Genomic DNA, 23,159 nt, shown 5'->3' on the forward strand with positions numbered 1-23,159 from the left:
ATTCCCATGATTAATGCATCACAGAACACTACAAATTCCTCAAATCTCTTCGGGAGAGTCAAGACTGGAGCCTCACAAAGTCACAGTCTGAGGATCTCAAACACCATCTCTTGCTCGGGGACCCACCGGAAATCCACCCGCTTCCTCATCAGACGAGTGAGGGGTACTGCAATCTTGGGGAAATCATGTATGAATCTCCGATAGTACCCTTCCAATCCCAAGAAGCTCTTGATAGCCGAAGGAGACTTCGACACCTCCCACTGCATAACCACCTTGATTTTGGCTGGATCGACCTAAATCCCCTCCTGATTAACGAGATGTTCAAGGAACTAAACCTCTCGTAACCAAAACTTGCACTTCGAGAATTTGGCATAAAGTCGTTCTTGCCTTAAAACTCCCAATAGCTCCTGAAAATGCTCCTCATGCTGCTCTCAATTCTTGGAGTACATCAAGATATCATTTATGAACACGATGATCGAGCGATCAAGCATCGGTCTGCAGACCTGATTCATCAGGTCCATGAACACCGTTGGCGCGTTGGTGGGCCCATATGGCATCACCATGAACTCGTAATGTCCATAACGAGTCTGGAATGCGATCTTATCCACATCCTCCTCTCTAACCCTGACCTGATGGTACCCGGACTTTAGGTCTCTCTTGGAGAACCAAGATGACCCTTACAACTGATCAAAAAGATCATCTATCCTCGGGAGTGGATAACGGTTCTTCACCGTCAACTTGTTCAACTCCTGGTAGTCGATGAACATCTGGTGTGAACCATCCTTCTTCCTGATGAAGAAAATCGGCGCTCCCCATGGAGAACTGCTCAGGCAAATGAACTACTTGCTCAGCAGCTCCTGCAGCTGTGATGACATCTCCTGCATCTCTGGTGGTGCCAACCGGTACGACGCCTTGGCGATAGGGGCCCCACATGGCACTAGGTCGATGCTAAACTTGACCTGCCTCTCCGGAGGCACTTCGGGAAACTCCTCCGAAAACACGTCAGCAAACTCCCTGACTACTGGAACCTTTGAAGCCATGGTCTGATCCCTGACCCATGTATCCACCACGTACGCTAGATAACTTGCACACCCATGTTGAATATACTTTCGAGCCCTGGTGGCTGAGCATAACCCTACACCCAACCAGGTGCCATCGCCGAAGATAACCAGTTCTCACCTACTTGGGGTTCAAACTACTACCCGCTGACCCATATGGCATCACCATGAACTTGTAATGTCCATAACGAGTCTGAAATGCGATCTTATCCACATCCTCCTCCCTAACCCTGACCTGATGGTACCCGGACTTTAGGTCTATCTTGGAGAACCAAGATGACCCCTACAAACTGATCGAAAAGATCAGCTATCCTCGGGAGTGGATAACGGTTCTTCACCGTCAACTTGTCCAACTCCTGGTAGTCGATGCACATCCGGTGTGAACCATCCTTCTTCCTGATGAAGAAAATCGGCGCTTCCCATGGAGAACTGCTCAGGCAAATGAACTGCTTGCTCAGCAGCTCCTGCAGCTGTGATGACATCTCCTGCATCTCTGGTGGTGCCAACCGGTACGACGCCTTGGCGATAGGGGCCCCACATGGCACTAGGTCAATGCTAAACTTGACCTTCCTCTCAAGAGGCCGTGTCAGCCTCCTCTGCTGTAAGCTGGAAGTCGCGTCCCTGAGCCCTCAGGGGCACTACTCTCCCCTGAATCTCATCAGTAATCCTCTATGTAGTTGACGTTGGAGCCTGTGTTGGCCTAGCAGCGAGCTATGGAAAGTGGGTCCTCACGTGACCAACCTAATGGCAGTGGTAGTAGATCATCATATCCTGAACCGGGGCTGGCTGGTGACAATCTCTCACAAAGTGCCCCTCTTTGCCGCATTTGCAGCACGCACTGCTCGATCTGCAAACCCCCGAGTAACCCTTCCTGCACTTGCCACAAGTGCGGCCCTGCTGTCCTCCCGTCCTGCAATCAGTGGTGTTAGACCGATTTGGCGCCGGCTGTGACTACGTTGGGGTCTGCCTCTGCTCCCGTAACTGTAACTCGATCTCAAGCTCATGCTACCTAGCGGCCTCCTGTAACTTCAACAGTGTATCACAATGTTGGGTAGCAACAAACTGAAAAATGTCAGTCTTGAGTATGCTTAGATAACGTGTCATCTGAGCCTGCTCAGAAGCAAACTCCAGGCAGAACATCGCCTCTTAGTGAACATGCGGGTGATCTCTGTCACCGTCTGCGTACCCTGTCTCGAATCCAAAAAATCTTATGCCAACCACTCCCGCTCGATCCGCGGAATGTAGCGAGTGCGGAACATATCCCTAAACTGCTCCTAAAGTAACCGCAACTCTCTGATCATCAGTATACGACCCATTCATCAACCTCCACCAGTCATTTGCCCCGAACCTCAGTAGGTTCAAGGCACATCTAACCTTCTAGTCAGTAGGAGATGAGCACGTGAAGAAACACTCCTCCATATCAGACAACCACCTCATGGCTGTAGTCGGGTCCTGAATCCCCTCAAAAGTCAGGGGTTTCGTGTTATCGAAGTCCCGGTACTGAAAAGCCTAACTGGCTCCTCCCCCTGCCGTCGTTACAGTTTTTGTAGCTGCTACGGTAGTCGTCTCAGCAATGGCTGCATAGCGCTCGTCGAAGTACTTAACCATGGCAGTGTTAATAGAACCAAACATCTCCGGCAACTGTGCCTGGAACAGAGTAACCTCATCATGCTGGATCTCTCGAATCGTGGCGTACAACTCATCCGGCCTTATCTGACCAATGACCTCGGGAACTTTCGGTCCCTCCTGGCCGCCATCTCCTGATCCTGATCCGGATCCAGTCACAAACCATCTAGTAACCACCATGCTGAAAATACACCAAGAAGATATCTGACATTCCATATAATAATTTGGGAACCTACTCCCAATAAAGCTCTAGGGGTTGTGACTTCCTTGCTACGCGTATGGGTCTTGTGCTTTCAGTAGTACGGGCCCATACTACCTTTCACACATACCCGTATTTGTCTCAAGTATCATCACAATGCCCTAACAATATACATATGCATGGAGAGCGCTCAATCCTCACTCCTAGAGGAAGGCTAAATATCTCATAATTGGCCTACTGAACCTGCACAACCCACCCATGAAACTTCCACCAACCCTACAGCACTCGCATATGACAGCCATACATAATGTTGGACCCTATAGAATTTCGAATAGCTAATCCTACCCTAATCCCTTCATCCTACAAGAACATCAAATAAGGTCAAATCAAACATTCTCAGGCTATAAGATCTTAATTATGTACAGTCGTGATGCATACACTAAGCAACTACAGTAATGATGTCAATTTCATATAAGGAAAAACCCTAGGCTATAGGGCATCATATAATCAGACAATTTATCATGCAATTCCTAAAGATCCCTAGCCTAGTACTACCATGCTGTTCTAACATATCAAAAAATCAAATAAGCCGTAAGGTATTTTGGGGTCTACTTACTGGTTCCGACTGATCGTACACTTGCATCCTCCTTTAGTATTTTGAAAATGGTTTAAAAAATCATTTTAAAATCTTGTCCTCAGTTTGAGACTGGAGACACACAAGTGCTTCCTCTACCTCACTCAAATCAAGGCTCTGATATCAAATTGTAACCAGGGCCGGTCCAAGACAATTTGAGGCCCGATGCAAAATAAAAAATTGGGCCCTTCATAATAAATATATATAACTTTTTTTTGTAGAAAAAGCAACACCTCTGGAGAATTTTATTAATTAGAAAAGAATAATACAATTGTAGGTGACTCCCCCACCTATGGAAAGAATAAAAAAATTAGACAAGCCCCAAAGCCAAACAACCTAATATCTGTTAATACAAAACAACAAATAAAAAGGTAGAGATGTTCTGAACCCCAATACATATACATAGCAAACAAAAACTAAAGAAATTTACATTTTCGAGCTTTTGTAGATATAAAGTCATCGGTTATAGGCTTATAGCATCAGTTTCAATATAATCCAACAACTCTTTCATATGTAGCTACTGTTGGCGGCCTGTGATGTTGTAGATAACCACTAAGAAAATGTATAATATGACAAGTGTGGGAATCCAACTAAGAGCAGAAGGACATAAAAATTGTAAAAACCAAACACAAGCATAAAATTCTGAAGTTCAAAATAACAGGGAAATCATAATTAAAAAGATTAACATTCAGAAGTTGAAATTAACCAAATAGATAAGGAATCATCTCTAAAAAATATCCAGGACTTAAAGAAATTCTAGGGATTCCTGAGATTCACAATCAAAAGGTCATAAACTCACATTCTAAGATTCTACACAGTAACTAAAATTCTAAAGTTCAAAAAAGATTCATAAAAAATAGAATAAAACAGAAAAATAAGAAATTTTAAGAAGGTTTGAAAGTAGAACTTATAGAGATTCACAATCAGATGGTGGGATACTCAGATTCTACTTACGATTTCTTCTCAATTTCAATAACAATAGAAGACTGTGACTCTCGTGTCTTAATCACAATGGTGGTCTGGTTCTATTATGCTATTCCGAAAAAAAGGAACATTCAAATCGAAAATAACAATGGAAAGAATTGAGTTCCAATAATCAGATATCGTGAAAAGAAGGAGAAGCAAATGGAAATAAGACTCTCATTTTCCTATTGATGCTAGTATCAGTGCCTATGATATGGTGAAAATTGAAAACACGAGAAACAGACAAAATTAGAAAATCAAAAAAGATGAAGGAAAAATCGATTCACTTGAAATGTGAATAAGAAACAGAAGAAATCGACTAACAGTTTGCTTCTTGAATCCGGAGAAGACGTTTGGATTTTCCATATAAATCCATTGTTGAAGAGTTATGGCTCCTTGGAAGTCGTACATCGCTCATGCACGCCACTTCTATTATACCACTTCATCTTTTGAATTGGCGCTGCTTCTGATAAGAGTATTGGCCATTTGGGATTTGAATAAGGCTTAAAACTAATGGAATGTTACTATATAATTAATATAAGAAGTATAAAACGGGGGACCTTCAGCATTTTGGGGGCCTGGGGCAGTCACCCAACTTGCCCAGGCCCATGGGCCGGCCTTGATTGTAGCACCCATAAAATCAAGCCAATTTAAAACTTTTTAAATCATTCAAAAACCGATAATTATTAAAAATATGTTTTCAAAATGGTTTAATGTCAGAGTATCCCAGAATCAAAACATAAAAACATAAGGAGGTGCACGATCACACCTTTGCCTTCCCGCGATCATCAGAAGTACCTAAAACATAATCAACAACTATAATTCTGAAGCTTAGTGAGTTCCCCCAAAATACCAAATCCATACAAACCATAACCATATCATATAAACAAAAAGCATGCATAATGAGCCATCAGCCTGACTGAACCGCCTCACAGGGCCATCTATCTATCTGGACCGCACTCGGAGCCATCGACACGTCTGGACCGCCTCTCAGGGCCTTCAGCCTATCCAAACCACTCGCCGGGCCTTCGGCCTGACTAGTATGCCCTCCCGGGCCTGCAGTCTATCTGGTCTACCCTGGGTATGTTGGCCTTTAGCAGAAAGCATGTCCGCCTCAACCCAACCCCCAAATCAAACAATCATGTGCACAAAAATAACATACGCTAGCATATATATATATATATATATATATATATATATATATATATATATATATATATATAACAGTCAAACCGATCTAACAGATCACTAATCATAGCGTCATCCTATATACCAGGATACCGACCAAACCAGTCACTAACATAGCATTATCCTATATACCACGATACCTACCTACTAGGTCACTAACCATATCACCATCCTAACTACCAGGATGCAACTCAATAAGCATATCATGCATTAAAGCCTGAGACAAGTCTGAAAAGGGCAGGCAATTGTGCCTTCGACCCTGTTGGTATAGTAAGGAAAACTCACCTCACAAGTAGCTCGAGATAATAAATGTCAAACTCCCCAACACAACTCCAAACTCAAATACCTACATCCACCAATAATCCACTTCCATAAATTTCCAAGTTACTAAAATACCCCCAGAAATCAAACTGGTAAACCCTTGGTCAAAGTCAAAGTCAACGGTCAAGGTCAACAGTCCATCTTGACCTAACTCGTTGAGTATAGTCCACTGACTCGTCGAGTTCTTCCAGCACTCGAGAATTCATGAAAACCCTAGTTGACTTGCTGAGTTTCCAGACAACTCATCGAGTCCATGCGGTGTCCAAATCTCGGGAAAGCCCCTAACTAACTCGTTGAGTCATCTCACTGACTCGCCGAGTCCATGCAGAACCAATATAGGAAATCTTCATCCGACTCGTCGAGTTGACCATGCAACTCGTCGAGTCCCTTCATTCCATTTCTCATTCAGATGTTTTTAAGCTATCCCAAAGCTCCAAATTGTAGATCTAGCTTCCTAAGGTGAAGTTATCACGTAACGTTGCTAACTTTACGTGCATGTAAGGTCTTAAAAGGCTTACAACATCAACACCAAGTCTAGGGTGAGGTTTAGGGCATAGAGAAAGGCCAATACAAGATAAATTTGATAGCTTTATGAATTTGGGGCTTAGACGTGTCCATATCTAAGACCATGTCCTTATGAGAAGCTCAAACCCAAGAGTGGCTCCATTAAACCCCAAAAATGACCATAAATGTCCATAGAAGAAGATCTAAGCATGAAAGGGTCAAGGAATTAGCTTTATACCTCAGATTGGTTGCCAAAACAAAGTAGATGATAGATCCACTTCCTCCTTTCGATCCAAGCTCCTCACTCTTCAAGTTTCCCTTCCAAAATCAACAAGTAACACCTTTCAAGCTCTTAACACGCACACAATAGGGGTTTAGGACTAGATCTAGGGTTTCCTCTTGCTGTAATGACGATAAGGGAGGCTAGAAACGACTCATAAGTTCTATAAATCGGGTGAAAACCCTAAAATTTAAGGTTTCATGCACAGCCTCTACTCGTCGAGTCGGGGTCCTCCGACTTGTCGAGTAGAAGTCATAAATGACGCGGGCTGACTAGGTTCGACATGACGAGTTAGGGCCTCCAAGACATCGAGTTCCTTCAATAAAATGAATATAAAGCTTTTAAAATTATACCTGGGAGTCGGGATGTTACATTATCGGATTTAAATATCTTCCAAATCCAAATTTGCTAAATATTTGATGATAAATCATGATAGTTAGCAGATAAATCTTTGACTTGATTAATTTTTTTTAATATGATTAATTTTTTAAGTGTGTAAATAATCAATTTAGATATTAATACTAATTATTAATATCAAATATTTTTTGGTTAATACCAAATTTATATTATATAAATTTTCGAGATTTATTATAAACCTAGAATTTTGAAAAAGTTTTTAACATATACCTTGTACTATATGTAAGATTAAAAGTATAATAATTACTATATGTATAAGACTAAGTCAGTCGAACCGCTAGTACGCCTCATTCACGAAGACATACTATTAGGATCAAAACCCTAATTGTGATTTGATGAACAAGATGCGGAAAATAAGAACAAACACAAATAAAGAAGATATGTCGAATGATCACTCAATTTATTCAAAACATGAGGAATAAATTACACTTTTAGAATAGACTAAAAAATCTAACTCTACATAAGAAACCTCACAACGTGGCAGCTAAATTTTGCCTCACTCTTAACCCTAATAATGAATAATACATGACTATTTATAGGGTAAAGACAAGTCTTGGGCTTTTAACCTACACTTCATCAAAGGTGCCCATTGCCATCATCCATGGAGTGCTTTGAAACCCTACAATCTCCCCCTCAAAGTATGGAATTGATGACAATGCTTTAACTTCCAAAACAAGCATCTAGCAAATAACTAAAGATCTTGCAACGAGGAATATTTGAAGCAATCTACGAATCTTGATTCTTTAATAGTCTTCAACTATGGGTTCTAGGATATATATAAAAACCAAGTACTGAAGTAATGTCTTTAAACTTCATTTTCGAATGTAATCCCAAAAATCTTCAAGAAAGCCAAACCCGCCATAAAAACCCATTTCAGAACAAAGAAACTAAATCACTTCTTGTCTTTGAAGAGCTCCCCTTCCAAGTTACAATGATCTTCAAATAAGCTAATTATATAAGCCACCAAAAATTATCATGTAACAACCCAAATTTTAAGATTCGTAATGCCACTTGATCGAGAAAATACTAGAAGTCGGAGATATAACAAGTCCTTAGAAGAGCTCGATGAAGAACTGCTACTTTAAAGGATACTTTTCCGCAAAAGCTTTAGAATAGCTCGATGAATAACTGCTACTGTAAAAGCTACCTTCATAATTCTACCACAAGCTTTATAAAAAATCTTCAAATTTGACAGGTCACAAATCCAATTTCGAATGGCCATACCAAATTCTCCCGCGATTTATAATAAAAAAACGTGATTATAAAGCCTTCAAATGGTCATGAGAATGATCTTGAACGGATAAATAGTTACTGTGCTCCCCCGTGACAAAATGATATAAACGATGAAGTATAAAATCCGAAATAGTCGAAAAAATTTGATGTTATCACGAAAAATGACTTTCTGAACCGCCAAGACTTGATGAAATCCTTAATTTTTCTGTTCATGAAAAAAATATGTACATTAAAAAATCCAAAACTGTTCACCAGCCCTCAAATTTGCAAACTTTTTGAAAAATGGGCTGAAACTGTCACTTTGTTGAAATTCTGGGACTGAAAAGGTAATTCTGCATCAATTTTCCCTTCATTTGTAACAATTTCTGAATATAATCCAAAAGTGCCAAGTCACGAAAAATTCAGGGACCATAGCCGTTAAATCCCTGAAGTTGCAGGGACCAAAAAGGTAACTTAAGTCACCTTCCCCAATTTAACGTTAGATGAATGAACAACTCGCGATTTTAAACAACGAACTCAAGAAATCAGTAACCCCTGAATTTATACTTTCGTTCCAAGCACCAAGTTACAAATCCGATCCATTCGCAGTGCCAAGTGGTTTCGCTTTTATCATAAACATCGACTGCGAGAGGTTCGCTCCGAGTCGTGCAGATGCAAATCGAGAATCACAGTCAAACCGAATCCAATCATGTTCGCTTCGAACATTCGTGAGGAGTGCGAGCCCAGGTTCGCAAGAATGATATTCGCCCAATGTTCACCCCGAATAAGTTTTGATTCGTACTCCATTCGTTCGCAGGTAAGATCTTCCGGTGAATCCGTTAGTAATTTTGACTTTTTGTTTGACTGTTGTTCTTCCCAATTGATTTCCAATTCCAATTTCATTCGTTCGCAGTGTGTCCGTCCGCACCAATAAGTTCACAATACCAAAATTTTCCTTTTTCTTGTTTGACTATACAAAATAGTTCGTCCTTAGATCATTACAGTCAATATTCAATCCCGATTGCGAAATTTATCGTCACACCTCATTCCTTCGTTCCGACCGTTTAATTTTACCATTGTTCCCGAAACCAACATTCACTTGGTATCAATATTCAGAACAGGTCATTCACATCCAGTTCCAATTTCATTCGCAGTCGCATCAATTTCCTTTGCAATTTTGATTTTTCTCAATCCAATCGATGCAAACCCATATTCCAACATTGCCTTCGTTTTGATCTTTAGCTCAAATTCTGATTGTGAAGGCTACGCAGATATTGGATTCGATCAAGCAATGGATAATCGTTTGGATTTTTACTTTCTAACCCATCAATGTGATTTTGACTTTCACAGATCGAAACCAATAATTGACAAACAACCATTATTTTTCTCAAATCGATTTTCAGATTAAATTGAGATGCAGAATAGCATATAATAGATTCATCGATGATCATAAACAAGAAATCTCATCAAAATCTCCAATCATTCATTCAATCGGTAAGGATTTTCAAATAAACATGAATGATGAGAAAGTGAAATTGAAGTCAAACAATAAAATTGAGAAACCAATCGATTGTAATCAGAACTTAATGAACTTAATGAAACTGCACAATTAGAATTTAGAATCGACACGCAAAGCAGATGACGCACATAAGAACTCGAATATAATCTTAGGGCCAAAGAATAAAAACTGGATTATCACGCCTCATGAACAGTGACGGATTGAATTATTGGGCCAAAACAAAAATGAATACGAACTGATCGGTTGGCTTAAAACAAAGGAATAAAATCAATTGATTTGTGATTCTGCAAACAATCTCATCCAATATGAACAGAAAAATAAATCAGATTAAAAAAAATACCAACAGTGGAAGAACACCATAAATTTCCATAAATAGTAGTTTGAAGACGTCAAAACACCAATAATCTTCACTAATTTGTGCAAAAAATTATCAAATCAAGAACCAATACTTCAAAAATCAATAGATCTTCAAAGATCGGCTCTGATACCACTTGTTAGGATCAAAACCCTAATTGTGATTTGATGAACAAGATGCGGAAAATAAGAACAAACACAAATAAAGAAGATATGTCGAATGATCACTCGATTTATTCAAAACATGAGGAATAAATTACACTTTTAGAATAGACTAAAGAATCTAATTCTACATAAGAAACCTCACAACGTGACGGCTACACTTTGTCTCACTCTTAACCGTAATAATGAATAATACATGACTATTTATAGGGTAAAGCCAAGTCTTGGGCCTTTAACTTACACTTCATCAAAGGTGCCCATTGCCATCATCCATTGAGTGCTTTGAAACCCTAAACATACTATAAGGGGAATTTAAGGAAGCGTCCTATAAAATGACTGCTATTGGGTATAAACTCTTACCTACCACTCTCTTGTATGGTAGAGGGTCATTAGTGGAACGCGTTTGATATGACAATTAATTATCATTAATAAGTATAATTCAATTAAAAGTAACTAAACTCTTTTTATTAAAAATCTCAATCTTAGTTACTTTAGGAAAAATGTTAATTTGTATGCTAACCCGTGGAGCGTGTGTGGTTAACCAGCACGCTAATAGTGACTATAAAGAGTAATAATGGGCATCTCGAGAATTATTATTGATTAATGGAGCACGTGTAGTTAACTGGCACATTAAAATGAGATGCTAAATGACATCGAGAGTGTCAAACTAATTTGCATGGTTATTCACATCTTGTTTGTGATCCTCGGTATCCCGGTCACAAATGAAAGAGTATAGTCTGAGATTAAACATGTCATTGAATAGTTTCAATGAGTCTCAAAAAAAGTCTAGGAATTTCACTTAACCTAATTATAACAACCCGAAACTTTCATTTGTACGACCCTACTGTCCAGAACTTCAATTAAAAGTTAAATACCTTTCTGCTAATTTTTAGCCAGTTTAAAGTCCGTTTGAGTATTTTAATTAATTATTCATGAATCGGACGGATAAAAGGAAGTGATTTCTAGAATATCGGGATAACAATTGACCAACCATCACCTTGGATTAGTGTTCACGGCCAAACAAAGGGGGTTTGGGCCGTGAACTCTATCTTGGCCGTGAACTCATGCCTTAGGCATGAGTTTACTCCCCAAAACTCTCATTTCTCACTTCCACCTTCAAGAACACTTACCTTTCTCTCTCAAGTATCATCCCGTTCTTCACCCGATCTTCCGAAACGTAAGTGTTTCTCAACTTGATTTGTTATTATAACCTATCTCCTAGTGATTGTGCATCATTTCATCCATTCAATTGTTGATTTTCACTTAGATCTTCAAAACACCAAGAACACACACTAGTGTTCTTGGACCTTAAACACCCAATCGAGCTCCTATCTTGTAAGTACACTTGCCCTAGCTTCTTGTGTTCTTAGTATGATCTTAATAACACTTGAAAATCATCAAGAAACAATAGAACAAAGGAGTTTACGTCCAAGGATGATCTTGGTTCGTAAACCCCTTTCAAGGTGGTAAATTGGACCTTAGTTCCTTCCTATGCCTTGAATGCCAACCTTGATCCTTCCTAGAAGTGTTTAAGACCTTAAACAACAATCAAAACAGCTCCCCATAAGAGTTTATGGCCGAAAACACCTAAGGAAAGGGTCCTTAGGCTGTAAAATCTACTAGGTAGTGTTATTGTGCCCTTAATGCTATCCTAAGGCTTGGACTTGATAATTGGATGTTCAATCTTGACTTACAAGACCTTAAATCACCAAATGGCACTTAGTACCATGAGTTTGCGGCCTTAAACTCATGGGGGTAATGACCTTAGGTCGTAAACTCCATAAGGAGTGGTCTTTGGGCCATAAACTCCAATGCCATGCCATACAACCTTTAGATGCAACCCTTTGGTACCTATAACACTTGAATCAAAGTGTTTTCATGTCCTAGGGTGTTTTAACTTGGTTAATTAGTTGTTAAATGACTAATTAGATACATATATGTTTGATTATATGTTAACTAGGATCATTGTGTGTGTGTACAAGTCCTCACTTGACACTTAGCATCCTACATCATCCGTTCATCCAAACCACCAACTACAGGTGAGTTCATACCCCTTAATCAATCTTTTAAATGATTTAAAATGCTTTAATAGGGGGGATACAAGTAGAAAACAACATGTTACGAAATCAATCACATGTGATTTATAACTGTGTTTTTCAGTCAACTGATTTCACATACTTCAAAATGTGATAAAAACAATGGTTTTGACTGTTATACTTTGTTATCAAATGATTTAATTTTGAATTTTTTTAAGAAATGACATCATTTCATTATTATTTTATTGTTCAAAACTCTTAAATGTTTACAAAACCTCTTTCAACTCTTTGTTAAAAACCATATCTATACACTTATCTTTCTTAAATATATGTATTGATATGATAGCTTTCATTCTTCATTCAGTTCCAACACTCTTGAGTAGCAAGGGTGTATAAACCTACTTGAACACTCAACTTACATTCCAGTAAACTATTATAGGTATAGTTTAGGGGATACAAACATTATTCCTATTTCAAGAAACTACACCCGAGTCAGTTCATTCATGAGTCTATACTAAATGCTATATGAAGAGATACCCTTACATGGATACTTTTACATGGATCCCTTACTGTTGGATTAATGTCTAAGTCCAAAACTATAATTGGTAAGACTTGACCCGACTCGGCATGGTCCATTTGGATTGCATGACATCATGCATTTGGATAGACTATAATGAGAGAAATAACACTTAAGGTTTGTTAATATATTATAAGTTATAATAAATTAATAAGATTATTTAATTAGTATTGATCAAGAATTAATCTATAATTAATTAAGTGATCAAAAGAAGACTAATTAAATATATGGGTTGATTGTGTAAATCATCCATACTTGTATAGTGGGCTAATGCTCCATGGATTATCAAGTTGGGCTAAAACCCATAGGATGCTCCATGGATGCTCCATGGTGTATTTGAACCCATGGATCCAAAGAAATGGAAAGTCATGACAATTAGGGTTTACCCTAATTGTAACAACTATATAAGATCATATTCTTTAGGGAAAATCGGCCACTAGAGAAAGTAAGAAAGGGCTAGCCGATTTTCATGAAGTGTGGTGTTTCTCTCTAAGTCTTCCGAGTGCATATGATGTTGTGTGAACCATTTGAGGTGTCACACTTGGGGCACTCGGCACTCAAGCTTCTTGAGAACATTCTACATCAAAGAGGTATGTATTCTATCTTATTATATTCATTGTTTTATATGCTAGATTAGGATAATACCTTGGATGTTCATATTTGCATGTATAATAGAGAAAACATAGATCCAGGGTATTTAGGGTTTCATGTACACTTAGGTGTGTTAGAATGCTCAAAACCCAACAGTGGTATCAGAGCCTAGGCTTGTTTTCAATTATACTTGATGCAAATTGCTGAAAAATGCTGAAAAAGTCGAATTTCGGGCATTTTGGGCATTGGACTCGCCGAGTCCACTGATGAACTCGCTGACTCCATGAGTAAATCATCCTACTCGTCGAGTAGGTTCATGCACTCGACGAGTAGGAGCCCCAGACAGCATATATTCGACTTTTTTGGCTAGAAATGGACTAGGAACATTACCCTAAGCTGTTTTTGGACTTATAAACTTATTTTTGATGTGGTAATGTTCATACTAATCCAATTTCAAAGATAATTCTCAATAGATTCATGTTTTGTATTAGTTTAAGTGTTATGCTAATTACATGAAAAAGGTTGATTTCAATTATCATGTTCATATGAGTTGCTTAGATTAATAGAAAAGGTTGATTGATTATGTGTCTTTGATCCATTTTAATCTAAGAATTGATTCTAAAATGTGTTTGTGTAACTTGTCCTCAAGTTACATGAAAAGTCACATTAAAGTTTCTTAAAACTCATAAAAGTTAGCAATGGTTACAAATATGAAGAGTCTTGTTTTCATTAAATGGTTTTATGACTCCATAACTTGTCCTCAAGTTATGGAGAGTCAAGAGTCACTTCATTAAGTAATAAAATATGTAGCTTTAATTAATTCCATAAGTTAAAAAATAAAGAAAAGTTACATTCTTTAATACTTTAAAGTCTTCCATAACTTGTCCTCAAGTTATGGAACTTGAAGAGTCTTTTAATTAAAACTACTTTAAACACATAAATTATGAAATTAATTAGTTTTGAATAGTTTCAAAACTTGCCCTCAAGTTTTGGAATTTGAAAAGTTTTCTCTTATGAATACTTTAATTCCAAGTTAAGCCCTTAGGATTTTAAAAGTTAAAATTCAATCCTTATACTTTATAATATTATAAGTCAATAATATTTATATATATGTATAAGAGTAAAAGTCAGTCTTACCGTTAGTAGACCTCATTCACGAAGCCGGTCTATAAGGGGGTATAAGGTTACTGCCTATAAAATGACAGTTTAATGGGTGTCCACTCTCACCCACCGCTTCCTTGACTAGTGGAGGGTCGTTAGCCGAACGGGTAGGACAAAGACTATAAGTTCTCCCTTCATTAAAAGTATTAACGATAAATACTAAGTAACTAAACACTTATAATTCCCAATCTTAGTTACTTAGGAAAAATGTGAATAAGGTGCTAACCCATGAAATTACACTTTGCACTTTGCTTAAGTCGGTTGGTGGAGCGTGTGTGGTTTACTGGCACACTAGCTTGATTTAACAAGGTAGGAAAAGGGTTTCTTAAAGTTTAATCATAGGCCGGTGGAGCGTGTGTGGTTTACCGGCACATCGGTTGGGTGATAAACATTTAAGAGTACCAAGTAATTTACATGGTTATTTCACACCTTGTTTTGTGATCCTCGGCATCCCATTCACAAAAACCTGAAGGGCACACTCGAGATTGAAACATGCCATTGAAAAGTTCAATGAATCTCAAAAGATCTAGGAGTTTCAAATCCAATTAAAACTTAATTATATTACGTTTTTCTTGTTGGAAATTGGTAAATCGTCATTTACCTACCTTCAACTATTTTATAACTTGGATTACGGCATCCCTCTTCCAGTTATAAATAGGTTGTTGGGTCCTAGCCTTAATATTTCATATTGGGTGTCATATTAAGGACTTTTAATCAACTATCTTTAATATCTCCCAAAAGATGTCTAGTTCAGACATCTATGATCTTCCCAAATCTCTTGGAACTTCACTTCCTCCACCTCCTCCAATTATTCTCCCTAACCTACAAGTTCGAGGTCACTCAAGCCCTATTGGCAATGCAAGGTCTAGGTGTGATCACATCTTGGAGATGAAGTCACATAATGACAAGCCGGGAGAGTTGGGTGTCAAAGTCTTGAGTAAGTTGGTGGTTCAATCACTTTCTAAGTCACATAGTGAGCTCCTTTGGGACACCTATGAAACAGACTATGACAAGACCCTTAATGATCTTATCTATTTGCTAAGATCAACTTCCTAAAACTTTATGGACATTGACAATGAAGACATTGGATATCCAGTAAAGCTCTCTCTTCCCAATGAAAAAGGGATCGGCCATAGTCAACTCGGTTGACCAAATGGTAAAGTGAAAAACTAAGTCTGTGATAGTCCCGTGTACCATTACCAAAAGGTCCATATGTTTATATTGTCAAAGGAAGGGGCATTGGTTGCGAAGCTGCCAAACTAACCTAAGGATGGTAAAGTCAATGAGTTTGACTTTACTTCAGGTAAAGTCCATTGTCTAACTCTATTAAGTTCCTATTTGGAGATTCTTATTACATGATTTGACTGGGTCACATCTTGGTGTTTTAAGAATCAAAGAAAAGTAAAGAAACTTAAAGAAAGAATATGCTGAATCTGATTGCATAGATGGATTTCTATCGCATAGTTTGAAGATTGGATTCTTGAGCTACTTCTTAGGAGTTATGAGATATTGCTTAGGAATAGATAACAACAAGTTTTCATATACATTTGCATTGTAAGGATTAGTTTTTCCGCAAAGTTTTAAAATAAAAGAAAAGTTTTAATTTTATTTATTTTAAGTATCCTTACAATGGCATTTGTGAAAGAAATTGTTGGTTATATGATTCCATTGATGACAATAATGGAAAATGGTTTTGATTCTTTCATTTGTGGTAATGTCTAAATTTACCAAATAAAGAAGATTCTCATCACCCAAGTTTCAATTGGACCGGAACTTGGAATCATGCAAGTTGTATACTATGATGAATGAGAACTTTCAAGCATTGGAAAATTAAGACTAATTACTTGTTCACATGGATGTGTGAGTCAAGTAAAGGACTAAGGGATCGATTACACATTCTTGTGCACTGATCAAGCCCACCACAAATAATCGATAAGACTATTCGTCATGATTTACTAAAGTTTAGTAAATATTGTTATACTTACAGGCTTAAGTGTAATTCTGATACATTGGAAAAATTTCGATGTATGGAAGAACAAATGAGAAGAATCAAATTAGGCAGAAGGATAAAAGTTTCTCAAATCTGCAAAGATGGGAGAGTACTTTAGTATCATGTTATATGATCATCTTAATGATTAAGAGACCTTATCACGGTTCATCCTCTAAGTGCATTCTAATAGCTAAGAAAAGGAGCTATTTGAAGTGGTCAAATCAAGAAGATGAGTCATACTTTGTTCCAAAACAATTCTTAGAGTCATACTCCAAGATTGTAACTTGAGTGACATATCTTAAAGAAGGTTTATTAACACTAGTCAAATGTAAGAGTAAAAGGTTATCTACTCTTGTACATTTGAAATTGGTAAGCTATGATGTTTTGGATAAAACAAAGACCAACTTAGACCAATTGTGTGAAGTGTTTGTCTTGATAAAGAATTCGCACTATCCCTTGAATGTTTGACAAGAGAGTCTTATATTTCAAGAGGACAGTGGGAGTCTTAAAGGTCTTGAAAGTCTCAAGAACTAATCAAGAATAAAACCTGAGGTTCTTCACTAGCACACGACTTGAGTTTTATAACCTATCGTGTTGACATTTCTGTGCCCATTCCAGTTAAAGTTGGCTTTGCAGTTGAGTTCTTAGAGTCCTCAATTGGTTGCACAACTACTTGGAAGCTATGGCAGGCCCTTGTGCTGCCAAATGGCAAGAACTTAAGATTGCACAAGTTCAATTCGTATGAGTTTGGATTTGTCACTAACCTTGTCTTGTGATTATGGTTTTGACAAATTCATATAAGTAGGAACTCATACACCATAAAAATCTAAGTGTCATTAGGTTTCTCTCCGATCCATGAAAATGATGGTGAGGAAACACTTCCACTAAGTAGATTTGTAAGTAGATAGTAATCTTTGCATTCTCAAAGTTGTTAGTAGGCACACTAACATGGACTTATGAGAAATAGATTAGGTCTAAACAATTAAGAGTATGATTACGGAATCCCTTTTCATAGTTCTGAAATTGTTTAGGCACGCCTGTGAGCTATCCAAGAAAAGGTGTATTATTTTGATAAAGTCTTATCAAAGCAATCTAGTATCAGAAATCTGAACTTTCGTAAAAAAAAGTCAATAGCTGATTTCTGAGTACATGTCAAAGCTAGTGGGAGCATAAGTGTTATGCTAATAATCATCATGTTAGTGGGAGCATGATAATTATAATAAGTATTGCAAATTAGCAATGTTAATTATAGAAAACAAAAGTTTCAATTTGTGAGGTTGCAGGGGTTGAAAAAGTTGTTTTGCTATAATTAAGAGAGAGGAAATTACACTTCATTTCAATTATGAGAAGCTTAGATTGAGTTTATAATCATTCTAAAGAGCTAATATTGAGATTTTAATCACCTTTAGTCAAGAATATATATATATATATATATATATATATATATATATATATATATATATATGAATTTCATGTTGGATTGGTTCAACTTAGGAAAATTCTATATATTGCATTCTCAAAAATTCGATTATGATTACGGCATCCCTTTTCATAGTAAAATTTTGAGAATATGGCAAACAAAATTATTATGGCAAAAGATTGGTCTAGAACCATGTCTTTATGTGAAACATCATGAATCGTGTCCCATTTACTTTGGGTACAAGATCGATTACTTGTGCTATAATATTTATTCTTTCTGAATTTTACAAATGCCTTGGGGCATTAAGGAGGAAAATGTCAAGAATTGGATTTGACTAAAGTGATTAAGCAATTGTCGACAACAATCTAAGGTTTACCAAAGATTGGTTGCTCAAGGATAGTTGGAAGTATAGTGTGAACTTTGGAAGGGCCATATTGACATAGTCTGAAAAGAGGCAAATTTTGTTCAGAAGTAGTATCAAAATGGGAAATAGAGTTGTCTCTATAGATAGAAGCAATTTGTGTAAGATTAGAAAGAACTTAGTGCAAGAAGCATGTTCAAAGCAATGCATACTTTGAACATAAGGCTTTGTGTCCATGGAGTAGGTCTTCATTGGAATACCCTGTAATGGTTGTTGACAAGTTTTTGTGACTTTGTACACACTCATTTCAAGAGGGTAGGGCATTTAAGTTTAAATCTTAACAAGATTTCGATTTGGGAGTGTGAAATTAGAATCATTGAAAGTTTGGTCAATTGGTTTATTTCACAAAGTAAGGATCATAGATAAGCATAGAGTGCATACTTGGTGTATGGCAAAGCTATTGTTTAGGAAAACATAGTGTAGATGCTTGGAGCATGGGATACCTAGTGTTTTTAATTCAAGTATAAAGTTGATAAAACCGAAAAAATGAATAATGAGAAATCAGTATGGTGATAAATAGAAGTGGTCTATTTATATTCATAGGGTTTGATACCATATTTGATTCATTTATTCTTGTGCTTCACTTTGTATGTTTTGACTTCCATAATAACTAGGTTATTCTTCCGAAATGACTAAGTTATTCAAAACCATCCACAGTCGGTCATATGTTGGAAGTAGATATGAATCAAGACTGTCATGGGTTAGCTTGTAAAGGTCCAAGTTGGTGGAAAAAGTTGTGCTACAACGCTCATGAGTGCTCATAAGTTCTGAGTATTGGATTCAACCCGCGCTCATTTGAATCACTTCATGGATTTTATCACGAGTGATCATGAGACGATAATATCTTATATTCTTCAAACCTAGAGATATGAGTTGTTACTATGAGTTGGTTATACATTGATTGCACGAAACCGCATTGGTAACTCGATGTTATAAAACATGCTTTTGTGTAGGATTCAACAAGTAGTAGAACAAGCCATATGAGTCAAAGTTTATCCATTCCTTTTACCTTCAGGATAAAAGCGATATCTATGGGCCCCTCGATGATTTAGCGATGACACATGTGAGTGCTTGGCCAAGCCAGGACTGATTTGATCTGTTCAATCAGTCAGTCATCATAAATCGGAAATCGGGAAACAACATATGGACAGAGAGAATGATTTACAATCCATGTCTCGGTCTATATGATATCTAGAATGGAGGAATATATGATCCCTTATCTAATGGAAAAATCATTGACAAAGGTCAGAGATCATCGGCAAGGTCAGAGTTCGACGGAAGCTTTTGAGAGCTACGATTGCCAGTTGGTTCTTGAAGTCATACGCAATAATAGTTTTAGACTTATCCAAGTGGGAGATTGTTGGATTAATGTCTAAGTCCATAACTATAATTGGTAAGACTTGACCCGACTCGGCATGGTCCATTTGGGTTGCATGGCATCATGCATTTGGATAGACTAGAATGAGAGAAATAACACTTAAGGTTTGTTAATATATTATAAGTTATAATAAATGAATAAGATTATTTAATTAGTATTGATCAAGAATTAATCTTGAATTAATTAAGTGATCAAAAGAAGACTAATTAAATATATGGGTTGATTGTGTAAATCATCCATACTTGTATAGTGAGCTAATGCTCCATGGATTATCAAGTTGGGATAAAACCCATAGGATGCTCCATGGATGCTCCATGGTGTATTTGAACCCATGGATCCAAAGAAATGGAAAGTCATGACAATTAGGGTTTACCCTAATTGTAACAACTATATAAGATCATATTCTTTGGGAAAAATCGGCCACTAGAGAAAGTAAGAAAGGGCTAGCCGATTTTCATGAAGTGTGGTGTTTCTCTCTAAGTCTTCCAAGTGCATATGATGTTGTGTGAACCATTTAAGGTGTCACACTTGGGGCACTAGGCACTCAAGCTTCTTGAGAACATTCTACATCAAAGAGGTATGTATTCTATCTTGTTATATTCATTGTTTTATATGCTAGATTAGGATAATACCTTGGATGTTCATATTTGCATGTATAATAGAGAAAACATAGATCCAAGGTATTTAGGGTTGCATGTACACTTAAGAGTGTTAGAATGCTCAAAACCCAACACTTACATGGATGCTTTTACATGGATACCTTTACATGGATACTGTTACATAGATACTATATGATGAGATACTATTACATATTATATGTATAGATACTATTATATATATATATATATACTTTACGGGACTAACCATTCCTACACCCAGCTGTTAGCTATAGAGGAAAATGCACATCTACGGATGTCTACGGTTAATACTATTCGGTAATTACTATGCCGTGTTTATCCTAGTACCAAAGGATAATACTTAAGTTATTAGGTCATTACCTTTATTTTTTGACACATTCACATAAACGATGAGGTAGATTGTATGTTTATCCTAGTACCAAAGGATAATACTTATATAATTTCCCTTTTACTTTCATTTTGTGACACATTCACATCAACGATGAGGTAGACTATATATTTATAATAATAGTCACACACGGGAAAAACATTCATTTACACAGAAATGCAAACTTCAAAACATCATGGTCTTGGTAGAAGACTACCTTTTATACTAGTAGGAAATATGGTATTTTCTAGGGTTTTCACACTTATATCAAATGTTTCATCAACAATTGCATGACTTTCATTGTAGCTTTCCAAATTAATGACACTAAAATACTTATGAATTCACCAGCTTTATACTGATCTACACTTTCAAAATAACTTGTATTCTCAGGTCACCAGTAGACAGGTACGATGACCAGGTTTTGAGAAGACGGAGCATAGATGATGTTGTTGTTTGTTTACTACTTTACACTATTATGATATTGTACATGACGTCCTCCACCCCTAAACGTTTCCGCCGTTCTTGGTTTTGGGGTGTGACACTAATGTTGTTCGAATTTCGTTTTCTAATGGCTGAATTGGTAAATCGTCATTTAGCTTCCTCTATAAAATTTACAATTAGATTAAAGCATCCCTTTTCTAAGTTGTGAATTTTTAGTTGGATCCTAGCCTTAATATTTCATTCTTGGGTTGTTATATAAGGACTAATCTTATATAACTAAAACTACCTTCCTTTTACATATGTCTACTACAAATGATGTTTCTGGTTCCTCCTCCTCCAATCAAAAGTTTTCATTGTTGAACATATGCTCAAGGGTGACATTGGATGGCCCCATCTACAATGACTGGATGCGCAACATCAAAATGGCCCTTGTTTCGAGGACAAGGAGTATGTCCTGGAGAAAGAACTGAATAAAATTGACAAAGAGAAGGCCACTCCTGAAGAACTAGCCGCCTACAAGAAGCACTACAAGGATGCGACAAAAAGAAGGCCACCATGACTCCTGAACTGCGAATATTCTATGAGCATTATTGGTCGTACGAGATGAACAAGGACCTTATGGAAAAGTACCATAAACAAACTCGTCAAGAAAAGTATGATGTGGTAAAGTCCCTCATAGCAAGAAAAATGAAAAAAGGAGAGTCTGTTAGCAGCCACGTTCAAAGGATGCAATGATACGTGGATCGCGTTATTAGGCTGAACGTGCATTTTGAAGAGGATTTGGCTATTGACATAGTCTTGAACTCCTTTCCTTGTTGTTATGATCAGTTCATCTTGACTTTATGTCTGAACAACAATGTGACCACTCTGGCTCAATTGCCCAACCTCCTATAAATAGTTGAAGCACGGATGAAGGAGTAATAATGGGCATCTCGAGAATTATTATTGATTAATGGAGCACGTGTAGTTAACTGGCACATTAAAATGAGATGGTAAATGACATTGAGAGTGTCAAACTAATTTGCATGGTTATTCACATCTTGTTTGTGATCCTCGGTATCCCAGTCACAAATGAAAGAGTATAGTCTAAGATTAAACATGTCATTGAATAGTTTCAATGAGTCTCCAAAAATTCTAGAATTTCACTTAACCTAATTTTGTTCGAATTTCGTTTTCTAATGGGGGAATTGGTAAATCGTCATTTAGCTTCCTCTATAAAATTTACAATTAGATTAAAGCATCCATTTTCTAAGTTGTGAATTTTTAGTTGGATCCTAGCCTTAATATTTCATTTTTGGGTTGTTATATAAGGATTACTCTTATATAACTAAAACTACCTTCCTTTTACAAATGTCTACTACGAATGATGTTTCTGGTTCCTCCTCCTCCAATCAAAAGTTCTCATTGTTGAACATCTGCTCAAGGGTGACATTGGATGGCCCCATTTACAATGATTGGATGTGCAACATCAAAATGGCCCTTGATTCGAGGACAAGGAGTACGTCTTGGAGAAAGAACTGAATAAAATTGAAAAAAAGAAGGCCACACCTAAAGAACTAGCCACCTACAAGAAGCACTACAATGATGCGACAAAGAGAAGGCCACCATGACTCATGAACTGCGAAGATTCTATGAGCATTGCTAGTCGTACGAGATGAATAAGGACCTTATGGAAAAGTACCATAAACGAACTCGTCAAGAA

This window comes from Lactuca serriola, chromosome 8 (assembly GCF_051521515.1).
Source record: "Lactuca serriola cultivar US96UC23 chromosome 8, Lser_US96UC23_V15, whole genome shotgun sequence".
In the NCBI taxonomy this organism is placed as follows: domain Eukaryota; kingdom Viridiplantae; phylum Streptophyta; class Magnoliopsida; order Asterales; family Asteraceae; genus Lactuca; species Lactuca serriola.